This window comes from Haliotis cracherodii, unplaced genomic scaffold (genome assembly GCF_022045235.1).
Source record: "Haliotis cracherodii isolate W230 unplaced genomic scaffold, xgHalCrac1.p SCAF_10, whole genome shotgun sequence".
NCBI classification, from domain to species: domain Eukaryota; kingdom Metazoa; phylum Mollusca; class Gastropoda; order Lepetellida; family Haliotidae; genus Haliotis; species Haliotis cracherodii.
The window spans coordinates 50975575-50990694 of record NW_027266265.1 but is presented as its reverse complement, the minus strand read 5'-3'; positions in this window follow the sequence as shown (position 1 = coordinate 50990694).

Below are 15120 nucleotides of genomic sequence, written 5' to 3'. Positions count from 1 at the left end.
TGTTATTCACAACATGTAGTCATGAATATGGCCATTAAATTAAATGTCGGAATACTTAAATGTGTTTAACTTCTAATACTAATTCCTAGTACCATAAGGACACGTTAAATTGATTTATTGTTTAATTTTCGAATCGGCCCGACTCTTCTCTGTTTTGTTCATGTATTTGCATCCAAAATTAGGCTCCGACTTTTCCAGAGTTATTTTCCATTTCAGAATTGTACTTTTTTATGTAAGTCATCCTAACGACCAGCAATGATGATCCTGACTTCGTAAATCCTTCAAGCCGCAATGTTCAAAACCTTGAAGGGGTTTCACCGTTTTCATTCAGGGTGGTGTGGTCGGAAAATCGAAAATAATACATTCAACATACCTTCTGCTATAAAAAATTTAAAAAAAACCATGTGCGACCGGATGTTTTTAATTTTGTCTAAAAGGGCAATTTCACACGAAAATGAACCTATTTTTCTTGTACTTTTTCAACATGAAACGTCTTTACCTAGTACCTTCAGAGGCAAAACAATACAAATATCACAAGTATATAATTTATTTTATGCATTAAATCGGTTCATATTTTTCACATTTACCGAGAGTTCTATTTCCATAATAAACACACCATGGCTTATGTCCCTTGCAAAATGACGTCATTGGTGCCAATTCCAAAATGGAATGTACAAGAATTGTCCATTATTCTAACGGGCATCATTGAGATTTGATCTCGTGGTTACAGTCCGAGTAGGAATTGCGAGCGCGGTTATTTAGCAATGAGCTTGTCAATAGCTCTTCAGATATGTCATCTGCACGTGTTTTTCTTTCAGTTCGTGCTGGTAATGAACGTCTGCTGCACACGCGTCTTTCCATCGTCTAGTCTCGTCGCCTGACTGCCGAAGATTACTCAGATGGTTACCACGTCTTCAAAACTCAATGATGATGTTTATCGCTAGCAAAAAAGGATTTTTCTTGTGAAAAGCGCTAAGCAATTTATGTCATTACTCTAAGCGAATTTCCTTATCAGCATGATCCGGATGGCTTGTTTTTACACACACGTATCAGCACACGTGCAGCAATCACGTTAATTCATCTTCACGATATTTCGTGATTTTATTTCAAGTGTAGAGGACTACAACAAGATTATTTCCAGGACTTAAGCACGTCGCTTCCTCTCTGCAACAAATTCAATTGGCGACCCATTAATCCTTAAATCGTTTTTGTTTCGTATTTTTCTGTACAAACAGAGCTCTGATTTTTATGAGATTGAAACATTCCCCCCTTCCCCGAGATGCAACAATATCAACAGAAAACAGAAAGAAAATTTTGTATGTATGGTTAAGAGAAGCTGAGTGGTTTAATATTCATTTTCAGAGTCTATTTCTTTGGATTTAAAAACAATTAGACACACAAACAAGTGTTTAAAACAATCAACACGCATGAAACAGGATACTATTGAACCAACATATCCGAACAAACAAACAGTGAATGAAAATAAACACTTTTCCCAACAACCAGCAAAGAACATCTAATTACGTTAACTGATTATACTCCAAACGAAACCGCCTATTCTGGTTTACGTGGGGAATATTTATGTGAACTAACCAGCCATTGATACGTCTAAATACGCCAAATATCCAACCGCTCCCTCGTTTAAATCGTTGCATGTACTCACCATGCTTTTGATAAGTTTTAACGTAAAAACACACACCATTTCTGTTCTACATCAAGATGGCAAATTCCAAGCTTTCAAAGCAAACAGAATCTAATTTTTACGACATGCAGAAAGTAGCGCTGTATGTAAATTTGGTTTCGGTCTCTACCCAGCCGAATGCGCGCGCAATCCAATTGGATAGTGCGTGTGTGAGGGTGGAGTGGGGTTGCAAAAAATTATATGTCTTGTAGCTGCAACCGAAAAAATAATCTGTTTCTACAAAACTTCCAGTCCTCCTACAGAATATGTGATGGTATGTTCCTAAAGTAACTGCGTTTGTGTCGGAAGTGGTTCTACATAATCAATGCGATAACACCTTCAAGGACGTCTGAGGTTAGTCTGGTTCCCTGGGTATGCTGCGCTGGCACCACCCTACCCAGGAAACCAGGCTGTCTCAGGTATGAGATATAGGACCATCTGACGGTTCTCACTTATCATGCCCTTATCTTGTGGTGAAGTTCGCTACATAAGAAAACTAAATATTTCATCATTTGCATAATGTAAGTTTTGGTTCCAGTCCAATATTTATGTAAGTTAGATCATGAGGCTATAAATATAGTCGTATAGTTCAGCTCTTTAAAGAGTTTAGAGAAGCACATTAAGGTTCAACACACTGTTTACAAAATACTGGTGAGTGAGTAGGTAAGTTGGGCTGTATGTTCTCTGTCTGGTTTTGTTTGTTTGTTGTTTAACGCCACACAGCAATATTGCAGCTATATGGCGGCGGTCGGTAAATAATCGAGTCTGGACCAGACAATCCAGTGATTCAAATCATGAGCATCGATCCACGCAATTGGGATACGATGACATGCATCAACGAAGTCAGCGAGGCTGACCACCCGATCCCGTTAGTCGCCTCTTACGACAAGCATAGTCGCCTTTTACAGCAAGAATGGGTTGGTAAAGACCGATATTGTGTTTATGTATAGTGAAAAAGTATATATTACCCCAGCAACCACGTTGAGACAGCTATCCCCAATCCTGACATTGAACATGTATTCCTACGATGGCCCATAAGGGACACGGAGTCTGTTTTTCAATATTTATATAAACTGACGTCCAAAAGAAACTTTACCAACTGGAAATATAAATTTCAGACAAAGTATAAATTTGTTTTCGATGAAGTCTATCTAAAACACATAACCTAAATACAACAATAGTGTATGCAGAAAATGTTAATTGTCACTGACGAAAGTCGATTCTGTATGTTTAGGGCTAATGGAAGACAACGTGTTTACCGCCGAAGGGGTGAACGAAAGGCGGCGTTTTGCGTGCAGGAGGTCGTACCATATGGTGGAGGGAGTGTCATGGTGTGGGGAGGGATCTGTGGGCAGGAGAGGACACCGCTGGTCATCGTTGACGGAAACGTGACAGCTCAGCGTTACATGGATAACATTCTTCGTCCAGTTGTCCTACCATTTCTCCAACAGCAGCCACGTGGTGTCATTTATCATTAGACAACGCTAGAGCCCATACAGCCAGAATTGTCACTAACTTCCACGCAGCCAACGTCAACGACCTGCCGTGGCCTGCACACTCACCCGACATGTCCCCCATAGAACACCTCTGGGACTCGATGGATCGTCGTGTTCGACAACGACCACACTCACCAGCCAACCGGCAAGAACTGATCTTGGCCCTCCAAGAAGAATGGCGTCAAATCCCACGTGACCTCATCAGACGACTGACTTTTTCTGTGCGTCGAAGAGTTTTTGCGTGTATTGAAGCATTTGGTGGTCACACACGCTACTAATGACTTGTTATTGAACGTGAGCGATTGTTTATGTACTCTGCCTATTGTCCATGATTCTGAAAGCTCGAGTTTTGTACCACACCCAACTTTGGGGGGCTCTGACGTCATTCTCGGTCGCGGTATGATTGTCATTTTCAGTGTTGATTATGTTGATATATTGATCTTCTCCATACACTTTACTTCATGCATGTATGTTTTGTTGTTTTTGAGCAAGAGTGATTTCAAACTCTGGTAAAGTTTCTTTTGGACGTCAGTTTATTTCACTTACTGTTATCGTAACCTTTTGCAAATTAACACGATTTTACGATTGACATTTTCGCTTTTGTTTTTGACCTTTTCGTTTTTGCTTATGACATTTTCATTTTAGTTTTTGACCTTTTCGTTTTTATTTTTGACATTTCGCTTCACATATCAGCAATTCAATAGCTACTTGAAAGTACATTTTCCATGTTTTCGGTTGTTTTTATACATGATTTATCACATATTTGTATGACGAATTGTGTTAATTTGCAAAAGATTACGATAAAAGTAAGTGAAATATCAAAATATTGAAAAACAGACTCCATGTCCCTTATGGGTCACCGTACGATTTGTCATACAAATATGTGATAAATCATGAAAAATATTTACACTGCGGTGGAAATATTATCACCGTGTTGGAAATACTTTTCATCGCGGTGTAAATAGTTTTCCCCACGGTGGAAATATTATCACCGCAGTGGAAATACTTTTCTGTATTTTCATTTTAGTTTTTGACCTTCTCGTTTTTGTTTTGGACATTTCCATTTTAGTTTTTGCCATTTTCGCTTCACATTTCAGCGATTCATTACCTACTTGAACGTACATTTTCCATGTTTTCGGTTGCTTTTATACATGATTTATCACATATTTGTATGACAACTTGTGTTATTTTGCAAAAGTATGTGAAATATCAAAATATTGAAAAACAGACTCCATGTCCCTTATGGGCCACCGACTATTCCAATGTATTCCAATAGTCTGTAACGTTGTCCATAATACAGTGGTTAAATAGTTTCACCGGATTCCATGTGAGAATCGGTCCCCGGCAAACCGTGCTGGTCGTAAAGGCGAGTTAGTGGATCTGACAGGCTCGGTGAATTGTCTGGTTGTGTCATCGTACCCCGACAGCGTGGATCGTTGCTCGTAATATCAATCACTGGGTTGTCTGACCTGACTCGATTATTCACAGGGCGCCGTCCTAGAGCCCGTCAACAGTAATTACACCGGATACTTCTAAAATGAGCGTCTTGAAGAAAGGTGAAATGTCATCGCCGAATCAGTTAAAGTCTGGATTAATTAACTGTATTTTTTGTATTATAATGGCAAAAGATAAACTTAGTTGGGATAGAGTTAAACCACATAGTCTTTAAATAATTAAAAACCTGTGAAGATCCAGGGTAGTCACCCCATGGTTGCTGTAAAAGGCGACTATGCTTGTCATAAGAGACGACTAACGGGATCGGGTGGTCAGGCTCGCTGACTTGGTTGATGCCTGTCATCGATCCCAGTTGCGTGGATCGATGCTCATGATGTCAATCACTGGATTGTCTGGTCTTGACTCATTTATTTACAGACCACCGTCATATAGCTGGCATATTGCTGAGTGTGGCGTTAAACAAACAAACAAATAAATGATTAAAACAAGGAATGATGGAGGTCGACGATCTTCAAATAGGGTTGCCTCTTGCCATTTTGAGATTTTTTAAAAATGGAAACAGACATAACATATAAAAGCTTAAATACCGGGACATAGTTATACCCTGAACTCATGTTCTTTTTACAATAGTCTGTTTTGTTAGTGAATGTTTGTTTACCTAAGTACCCAAAGAGGCGTTGATTGTTCTGGTTTTGTATTATGCCCCCCCCCCCCCCCCCCCCCCCCTCCTCACCCCCTCACCCCCTCCACCCCCCACCCACCCAATGGCTTTTCGGATGAATGACGTTGTTTGTTAGTTGGGCACGTAAGCACGGATTAATTCAGGAAAATGACTATTGAGATTTATAGAGGTCTTAAAGAATTAGTCGATGTTTACAGAACTGTTCAAATACTTTAAACACCGCTATGAACGAATGTTTGAGACTTTTTCGACAGCTTGATGACAGTTGTCAGTCAGTGTTGCAAACATTCACAATTTATCCCCCTCCCGCGTCATCACACGTAAACATCTACACGTACCAGGACACTTAGCGCGTTCATGTTTACTCAGGATCCGACAACTGAAGATGATAACTCACAGATTAATCCGAATAAAAAAAAGTTCTTTCTCACCGCCCGAACCTAAATTAGTTGTTTACAAAAATCAAAATCCGTTGAATGCTAACACCTCTTTTGCTAAAAATATATTCCATATTCATAGAAATATCAAGCTACATTTATGGAAACCGTATGTTATATTTAAAGAGTAAATAAACAGCCGGGCAAAAGAAAGTATACACCCATGTTCGTTTTTGCACCTAATTCCGGTTTTTTGCACGCCCCATGCAATAGTGTATGGAATTCGCAAGGGAGCCTAGCCATTGTCCCCATCACCTCGGGTCCGCCCCTTCGTGGTTATAAAAAAGGTCACATTGTACAACAGAATCAATTTTACTTCCACATATTTACAACCACCTTAAGAAATATAATAATACAACACATTTTCCTCCCTACTGAGTCAGTTTTGAAAAGGAAAGTTAGAAATAACAATATATTTTTAACCTGCGTTGCATGCAAACAGCCAATGATTGATACACCGACACGGAATTGTACATGCCGTCATGAGAACTAGGAAGTATCATAAACTGGGTGGCAAAAGAAAGTATTATGCGTAATATATTTTAATTTTTTATAAGTCTTCAATCGAATTACACAAAAATACCATGTAGAAATATTCTTTGAGTGTTGACTTAGCTCCAGTACAGTTCATTTTTCGAATATAATATCGACAAAATATTTTCAATTGAAAATCCAACATATACTAGAGTCAGCTGAGCGTTTCTTTTGTTCTTCAGTATATCTGGTGACGAACTTAACTTACCGGTACCGATACCCTTGAAGAACTCCTCCCCCCCCCCAAAAAAAACAAAAGACAAAACAAAAAAACAAAAAAACAACAACAACAAAACCCCAACCTCTCACTAATCTCACTGGTAACAACTGACACGTTGGGAAACATTAACCACAAATGAGGGTTATGAAAGTTGAATTCCTTAATTGGTCGCCCCCTAGTCTGCTGCTGAACCAGGAGCCTGTCGATGCCTGGTTTAACTGATCGTCAAGCGAAACGGCGCTGACACCCACTGCTCGAGACAGTTTTATGGCTTTTCTGTGTTCTGCATATTAACTTGAAGCAAGGACGCTTGTCTGATAAACCGACCTTTCCGATAAACCGACCTTTCTCATATTGGATTGTCAAGGGCCATCACTTTTGATTCCACAATCGGTGATCTCCGCGGACTGGAACATTGGTAGCCTTGCACAAGTCTCCTAGGGAATAATTATTAGTTTAAACAATTTCTAGATTATGTAACTAATAAGAACACGTTGTCCCTATAAGAGACTGTACTGTCCACATAGCTAGACTTGCCTATTAGGAGGATAGAATTACAACACATCCGTGGACTTATCTTTCAGTACAGCCTTGGAGCAAGGCTAGCACAGTGGATACATATGAGGTTATACTTCAAAGGGAACATCACTACACCCGATGAATGAGTGAGTGTATGAGCTTTACGCCGCTTTTAGTAATATTCCAGCAAGCTCACAGCGGGGACACCACAAATGGGCTTCACACACTGTACCCATGTGGGGAATTGAACCTGGCGAAGGAGCAAGAAGTAGTTCTAAAACGTCGTACAAAGAAAAAAAGAAGTTGCTATCCATAAAAAAGTGTCATGAATTCAGCATACATTTACTTCACGATGGTTTTTGGACTGACACGTATATAGAATACAGGGGACGGGTGGCCAAGTAGTCTAAGGCACTCAAATCTCTTTGCAGAGTTGTGGGCCTTTGACCTATGATTCGAATCCCTGTTAGCCCTGATTATGTTTCTAGGTTTGTCAGTACCACATCCGTGCTCGTGGGTTTCACCAAAGTGGTAAACGTCAGAGGCCTGCATCATGTTTGGCTTTCCTCAAACAATTGGTTGACGTGCTGATATAACTGTAATACTGCAGAATGCGGCATTAAACCCTACTCACTGTAAGTGATAAACATTGTGTGTTTTCAATGTAGAGCGAGCTCACCCGTAGATTTAACTGCGCTAAATTGAATTTGGAACCGAACACTCAACGTGAAGTGCCACCATCATTGTGCCACCATCATAGTATCCCCATCATTGTGCCATCACCATTGTGCCACCATCATTGTGCTACCATCATTGTGTCACCATCACTGTGTCACCACCATTGTGCCACCATCATCGTGTCACCATGATTGTCACCATCATTGTGCCACCACCATTGTGCCACCATCATCGTGTCACCATCATTGTGCCACCATCATTGTGCCACCACCATTGTGCCACCATCATTGTGTCACCACCATTGTGCCACCATCATTGTGTCACCATCATTGTGCCATCACCATTGTGCCACCATCATTGTGCTACCATCATTGTGTCACCATCATTGTGTCACCACCATTGTGCCATCATCATCGTGTCACCATGATTGTCACCATGATTGTGCCACCACCATTGTGCCACCATCATTGTGCCACCATCGCTATTTGACCATCATTGTTCCACCGCCATTGTGCCACCACCACTGTGCCACCATCACTGTTCCTCCACCATTGTGCCACCATCATTGTGGCTCCATAATTGGTTCTCCACCATTGTGGCTCCATAATTGTGTCACCACCATTGTGCCACCACCATTGTGCCACCGTCGTTGTGCCACATCGCTATTTGACCATCACTGTGCCACCGTCATTGTGCCACCATCATTGTGCCACCGTCATTGTGCCACCACCACTGTGCCACCATCACTGTTCCTTCATCATTGTGCCACCGTCATTGTGCCACCATCATTGTGTCACCGTCATTGTGCCACCACCACTGTGCCACCATCACTGTTCCTTCATCATTGTGCCACCGTCATTGTGCCACCATCATTGTGCCACCGTCATTGTGCCACCACCACTGTGCCACCATCACTGTTCCTTCATCATTGTGCCACCGTCATTGTGCCACCATCATTGTGCCACCGTCATTGTGCCACCACCACTGTGCCACCATCACTGTTCCTTCATCATTGTGCCACCGTCATTGTGCCACCATCATTGTGTCACCATCATTGTGTCACCACCATTGTGCCACCGTCATTGTGCCACCGTCGTTGTGCCACCATCATTGTGTCACCATCATTGTGTCACCACCATTGTGCCACCGTCATTGTGGCTCCACCATTGTGTCACCGTCATCCTGCCACCATCATTGTGATTATTTATCAGAGAATATTAAAAACGATATAATTTGCAAGGTGCACAATTTTCACCATATGGCTGCGGGTGTAGACCTAATGGGGAACTTACGGTTGATACATCATTGCATTTCAGCATCAACCGACCCAATCCTGAGCCCCGGGCACCCGGGCACATCCTGCTGATGCAATATCTTGTGATGAGGCAGCGTATGTTATGTATGCACAAGCTACTCTGTTATTTGTCAGTCCGGAAAATGCCTGTTTGTAGATTTGTCGATTACAAATGAAACCACCAGCATACGGCCATGTGTTAAAACCGTCCCATTCCAATGGACTTGAAAAGTGTGTCGATTTCAAGATGTCGTTCCGCGCTGTGTGTTTTTTGCAATGTTTCACAGCAAGTGCAATAACCTTTGGTTGTAAGCTCCGACTCAGCACGTACAAGTGGCATCTGTATAGTAATTAGCATCATGGCGTCGCTGCAGAGAGTTTTCACATACGCCGTTAACCGGCGAGAAAGAAATTTGAAACTGTTTAAAGTCAGATCCATTCCAAAACATGTTGTGTGATTGATTTTACATATTTTATTCATTGATCATTTGTATTTAATATCTTGTACAATTATATGCACCTGTGAACGATTTTGAGTTTAAATGAGGGATACCTACAACGTATAAGCAACTGTTTTAATATGTTACCATCAGATCTCAGTCACATAAGCTGATTATGATGTGAGTGAGTGAGTTGGGTTTAACGCCACTTTTAACATTATTCCAGTTAATGTGGGAGGAAAGCCTGAAGTGATGCAGGGGACAACAGAAATGGGCTTCAACCACGAGGTCACCCTACCGCTCCTCGATGTTGAGGAAGTAGTAACGTTGGTGCATGTACCGACGTTGAAACCTCCTTGAACACCACTGCTTTAATTGTGGTAAAGGGGCGCTGGGGTAGTCTCGTGGCTAAAGCGTTCGCTCGTCGGGTTCGATTCCCCACATCGGTACAATGTGTGAAGCCCATTTCTGGTGTCCCCCGCTGTGATATTGCTGGAATATTGCTAAAAACCAGCGTAAAACCATACTCATTGTTTTCAAAGAGTTAAAGAAGAGTTGATCATCGATCTTTTTATTATCTGGGCGAATCGAAAATCCATCGAGTCGTACGAAAATACATTCAGGTTGTGTTGCTGGTGGCGTCGTGCGTGGTGGTGTAGGTGGACGGGACAGCGATGGGGATGGTGGCACAATGATTGTGACACAGTGATGGTGATGGTGGCACAATGATTGTGACACAGTGGTGGTGGCACGTTAATGGTGGCACAATGATGGTGGCACAGTGATAGTTGCACGTTGGTGGGCGCACAATGATGGTGACGGAATGGTGGTGGCACAATGACTGTAGAACAATGCACAATGACGGTGGCACAATGATGTGGCACAATGATGCTGACACGATTATGGTGGCACAATGATGGTAGTACCATGATGATGGCAGAATGATGGTAACACAATGATGGTGGCACAGTGATAGTGGCACGTTGGTGGGCGCACAATGATGGTGACGGAATGATGGTGGCACAATGACTGTAGAACAATGCACAATGACGGTGGCACAATGATGTGGCACAATGATGCTGACACGATTATGGTGGCACAATGATGGTAGTACCATGATGATGGCAGAATGATGGTAACACAATGATGGTGGCACAGTGATAGTGGCACGTTGGTGGGCGCACAATGATGGTGGCAGAATGATGGTGGCACAATGACGATGGCACAATGATGTGGCACAATGATGCTGACACGATTATGGTGGCACAATGATGGTAGTACGATGATGATGGCAGAATGATGGTAACACAATGCTGGAGGCACAGTGATGGTAGAACAATGATGATGGCAAAGTGATGGTGGAACAGTGATGGTGGCACAATGACGGTAGTACAATGACGTGGCACAATGATGTGGCACAATGATGTGACACAATGACGGTGGCACAATGATGTGTCACAATGATGTGACACAATGACGTTGGCACAATGATGTGGCACAATGATGTGTCACAATGATGTGGCACAATGACGGTGGCACAATGATGTGACACAATGATGTGACACAATGACGGTGACACAATGATGTGGCACAATGATTATGGCACGTTGATGATGGCACGAAGGCTAAAGCGTTATCTTTTTTAAAACATAATTGTGTTCTTGTTGAATGCAGTTCCTCATGCTATATGGACACACGCAGTGTGCGGAAGTAGTCGGTATCAAGGCCTGGCAATCTTACCAGAATTTTAAAAACCAACAAGCAGATAATTTAGTAACTGCAGCTTAACACTTTGAGATCAGATAGTGTTGAATCATTTTGGCTTTCCTGCGTTTCTTCATTCTGTAATTGAAAACATAATTCCTACAACCGATATTGATTATGTTAACAGGATAATCATGTTTGTAAGTGTATCGGGTAAAGTTGTTTGTTTTGTGAGGTTAACTTAACCTTGGTTTTACTGCGAAACTAATTCTCCAGGCAAACCAAACGATGCCAACAAAATGAGCTTGCTACAATCCAGTTCATTTAGGAATAAAAGAGGAACGTGTTTAACAGGAGTTTGAAGCGACTAAGATATTGACTGTGTGTCCACTGGATCAGACGTTCAGTGGGTGTCCAGCACGGTCAAATGATGATTGGGTGTCCAGCACAGTCAGATATTGATTGGGTGTCCAGCGGGTCAGATGTTGATTTGGTGTCCAGCGGGTCAGATGTTGATTGGGTGTCCAGCGGATCAGATGTTGATTGGGTCGCCAGCACGGTCAGATGTTGATTGGACGTCCAGTGGGTCAGATGTTGATTGGGTGTCCAGCGGGTCAGTTATTGATTGGGTGTCCAGTGGGTCAGATGTTGACTGGATGTCCAGCACGGTGAAATGTTGATTGGATGTTCAGCGCGGTCAGGTGTTGATTGGGTGTCCAATGGGTCAAATGAGGATTGGGTGTCAAGCAGGATGTCTCGTTAGCGTTTGTTTAACAACCACATCTTTATTGAGGTCACTGAGGTCATTGGGGCCTCTGTACTCTTCGTCTGCTGCAGGCGGATTTTGACACCAAATCCGCCATACAATAATTCTTTTCAAAACGATATTCGACACCAGCTACGATCTGGCAATGTATTCAGTCATAGAACACTCCACAATGTAGGAATGTCGTAAAAACATGAACAAAACTCATTTGGTTTCGTTGGGACGGAGATCCATCATCGCGTGTCATACTTGTGTCATGTTTTGTCAAGGTCGTGAATTTCGGAAATTCTCATTAATTCGTTTTTCAAAATACATATGACCGCAATATCTACGTATTTCAAATATAAACGTTTCCCTCTTTCGCGTCAAGGACATTATTGCGAGAGTAAATTGAGTCCACTAATGTTTCCCTGTATATGATAATTACCATTATCAAACATTTAACGCAGTTATGAAACTGGTCCACATTAAACGCCATCCGGTCACAGTAATTAAACGAAACGTTCTCCAATCACTGAAGTTCAGCAGAACAGATGGTGTAAGCAGCAGTCTTTAATACGAAACATCTGTTCAATGTTATAGCATCCAAACATAGCTATTTCGTGTAGAAAGCTTTCGTCTTCATCCTTTAGAGTGTTTCAGTAGTGAAGTTCGTTAGAGGCATTCTTGGGTTATAAAAACTCTCTTGCTTGATCTTGATGAAATTAGGACCGATTGCTGAAATCTCGCAGCGGCGGAGACTCGGAAACTGGGGATACATTTCAGCATAGATCGTGGGAATATTACCATCACAAACCGGTGTTCGGAGAGTGAGTGAGCGTGATTTGATTTAAATTAATTTCAGTAATTTCCCTACGTGTCAGCATGACGTGAAAGGTGAGGTGAAATGGGGTTTCAACGTCGATTTAAAAGATTATTGCTCTTAAATAGCTAGGTGCATACTACAGGCAGAGTAACAACAAGTACCATCTTTTAACGTTTCGTTTGGTTTGACGAAGAAGGAAAGCTATTCACCACTTACTTCTTTGGAATATACAGTGAAAACCTGTTAATGCGCATAATCAACCGTGTTTTCAATATGTCACCTAGTATTTGTATAAACCGTGTCATTTCCGGTTTAACGGGGTCCTTTCTAGCGAGGTTTCACTATACAAAGAACATGGACATTCCCGAGTAATGCCCTGAGTCATGTGATAGTAGCTCTTAATCTATTATTAATAATCATTTATTCACCAATGTACTGTGAAGCCACTGAAAAACAAGGTTTACGGTAGAACGGGAAGCTTTGGTCGGTGCGCACACCGGATGTCAGACTGTCATGATGACCTCATCAATTTTGTTCTCAATATTATTTAAACGTGTTAGCGGTGTGGTTATGAATACGGTTTAACCAATACAACAAATCAGAGCGCTGCTCTCCTTTACCGCCGAATAGCTTGTCACTAGGGAGACATCATGTCCCCCAAGCTAACGGTATCCAAGGCCTTTCCAGCTGGTCGTACGAGCTGGCTAACTTGGTGACTAAAACAGGTGGTAGCTCGGTGACTTGGTTAATTGCATGTCATCGTGTCCTGACTCGTGACCGCCTCCGTGGTCTAGTGGTAGAGCGTCTGCCCGGAGAGCAGAAGGTCCAGGGTTCGATCACCGGCCGCGTCATACCAAAAGACGTTAAAAGATGGTACTTGTTGTTACCCTGTCTGGTGCTCGGCATTAAGGGTCTAAAACAAGGAGTGGTCGGCTCGGAGTCAGTATACTGTGTCTGAGTGGGATATTCATGTTAAACTGGCATGGTATGTCAGTGAGCTAGCACTATTAATCAGCATCAGTCCGGACTAGTACAAGCAGCCACACAAACACACACACGTACATGCACGTCGCTATATAAGTACAATAATCCTGGACGCGACGTTATAACCCATTTCATCTCACCTCACCTGACTCTTGGGGCGTTGTTCATATCAATCACGGGATTGTGTGAGCCAGGCTCGAGTATTTAGAGGCCGCCGTGATGTAGCTAAACTATTGCTGGGTGTGGCGTTAAAACATTCACTCTCTCTCAAGTGCCAAGACGTTTTTACATTTTAAAATTTAGTTTCGCAAACATAACTGTTCATATATCGTCATAGTTTGTGGAGCTACTGTTGTAGGAGTGACGACATCCTTAACACATACCCACGTTATTGTATATATTCATTCATTCATTCATTCATTCATTCATGTCTCTGACGTCCGACCGCCTCCGCGGTCTAGTGGATAGAGCGTCAGCCTGGAGAGTGGAAGGTCGGTGGCTTGATCATACAAACGCCTACACGTCGCTATATAAGTGTAATAATCTAGGACGCAACATTAAAGTCATTTCACCTAACCTGATCCACCTCTTTCCTCCCCAGGGGAATTCCTGGACAGAGTACGTCCCCAGCACCCTTGCGTGTCGACTGCAGGTGAAATGGGGTTTAACGTCGCGTCCAAGATTATTGTACTTATATTGTATGCATGTGTGTGGCTCGTTGTACTAGACCGGACTGATGCCAACTTATAGAGGGCCCTACTGTGATACCATGCCGCAGTTCAACATGAATACCCCACTCAGACACAGTATACTGACTCCGAGCCGACCAGTCCTTGTTTTAGCCCCTTAATCCCGAGCGCCAGGCTGAGTAACAACAAGTACCATTTTTTAACGTCTTTTGGTATGACGCGGCCGGGGATCGAACCCCGGACCTCCGGGCGGACGCTCTACTACTAGACCACGGAGGCGGTCGCCGCCCACAATGGACGTTAGGCGGTCACTCGGCCGGGCTGAGTGTGTGTCATCGAGCTTATGCAATGAATCACTGGATTGTCACGACTCGATTATTAAGGCTGCGGTGATATAATTGAATATTGCGGACTTCGGCGTTATTGATCTCCTCATCTCACTGTAGTCCTCAACCCTATCTCGGGAGACCCGTGAAGATCCCGGGTAGAATAGTTCTTCAGCAACCAATACTTGCCGTAAAAGGCGACTATGCTTGTCGTAAAAGGCGTCTAACGGGATCGGGTGGTCAGGCTCGCTGACTTGGTTGATACATGTCATCGATCCCAATTGCGTGGATCGATGTTCATGATAGCTCATGATCACTGGATTGTCTGGTCCAGACACGATTATTTACAGACAGCCGTCATATAGCTGGAATACTGCTGAGTGCGGCGTTAAACAACAAACAAACCAACG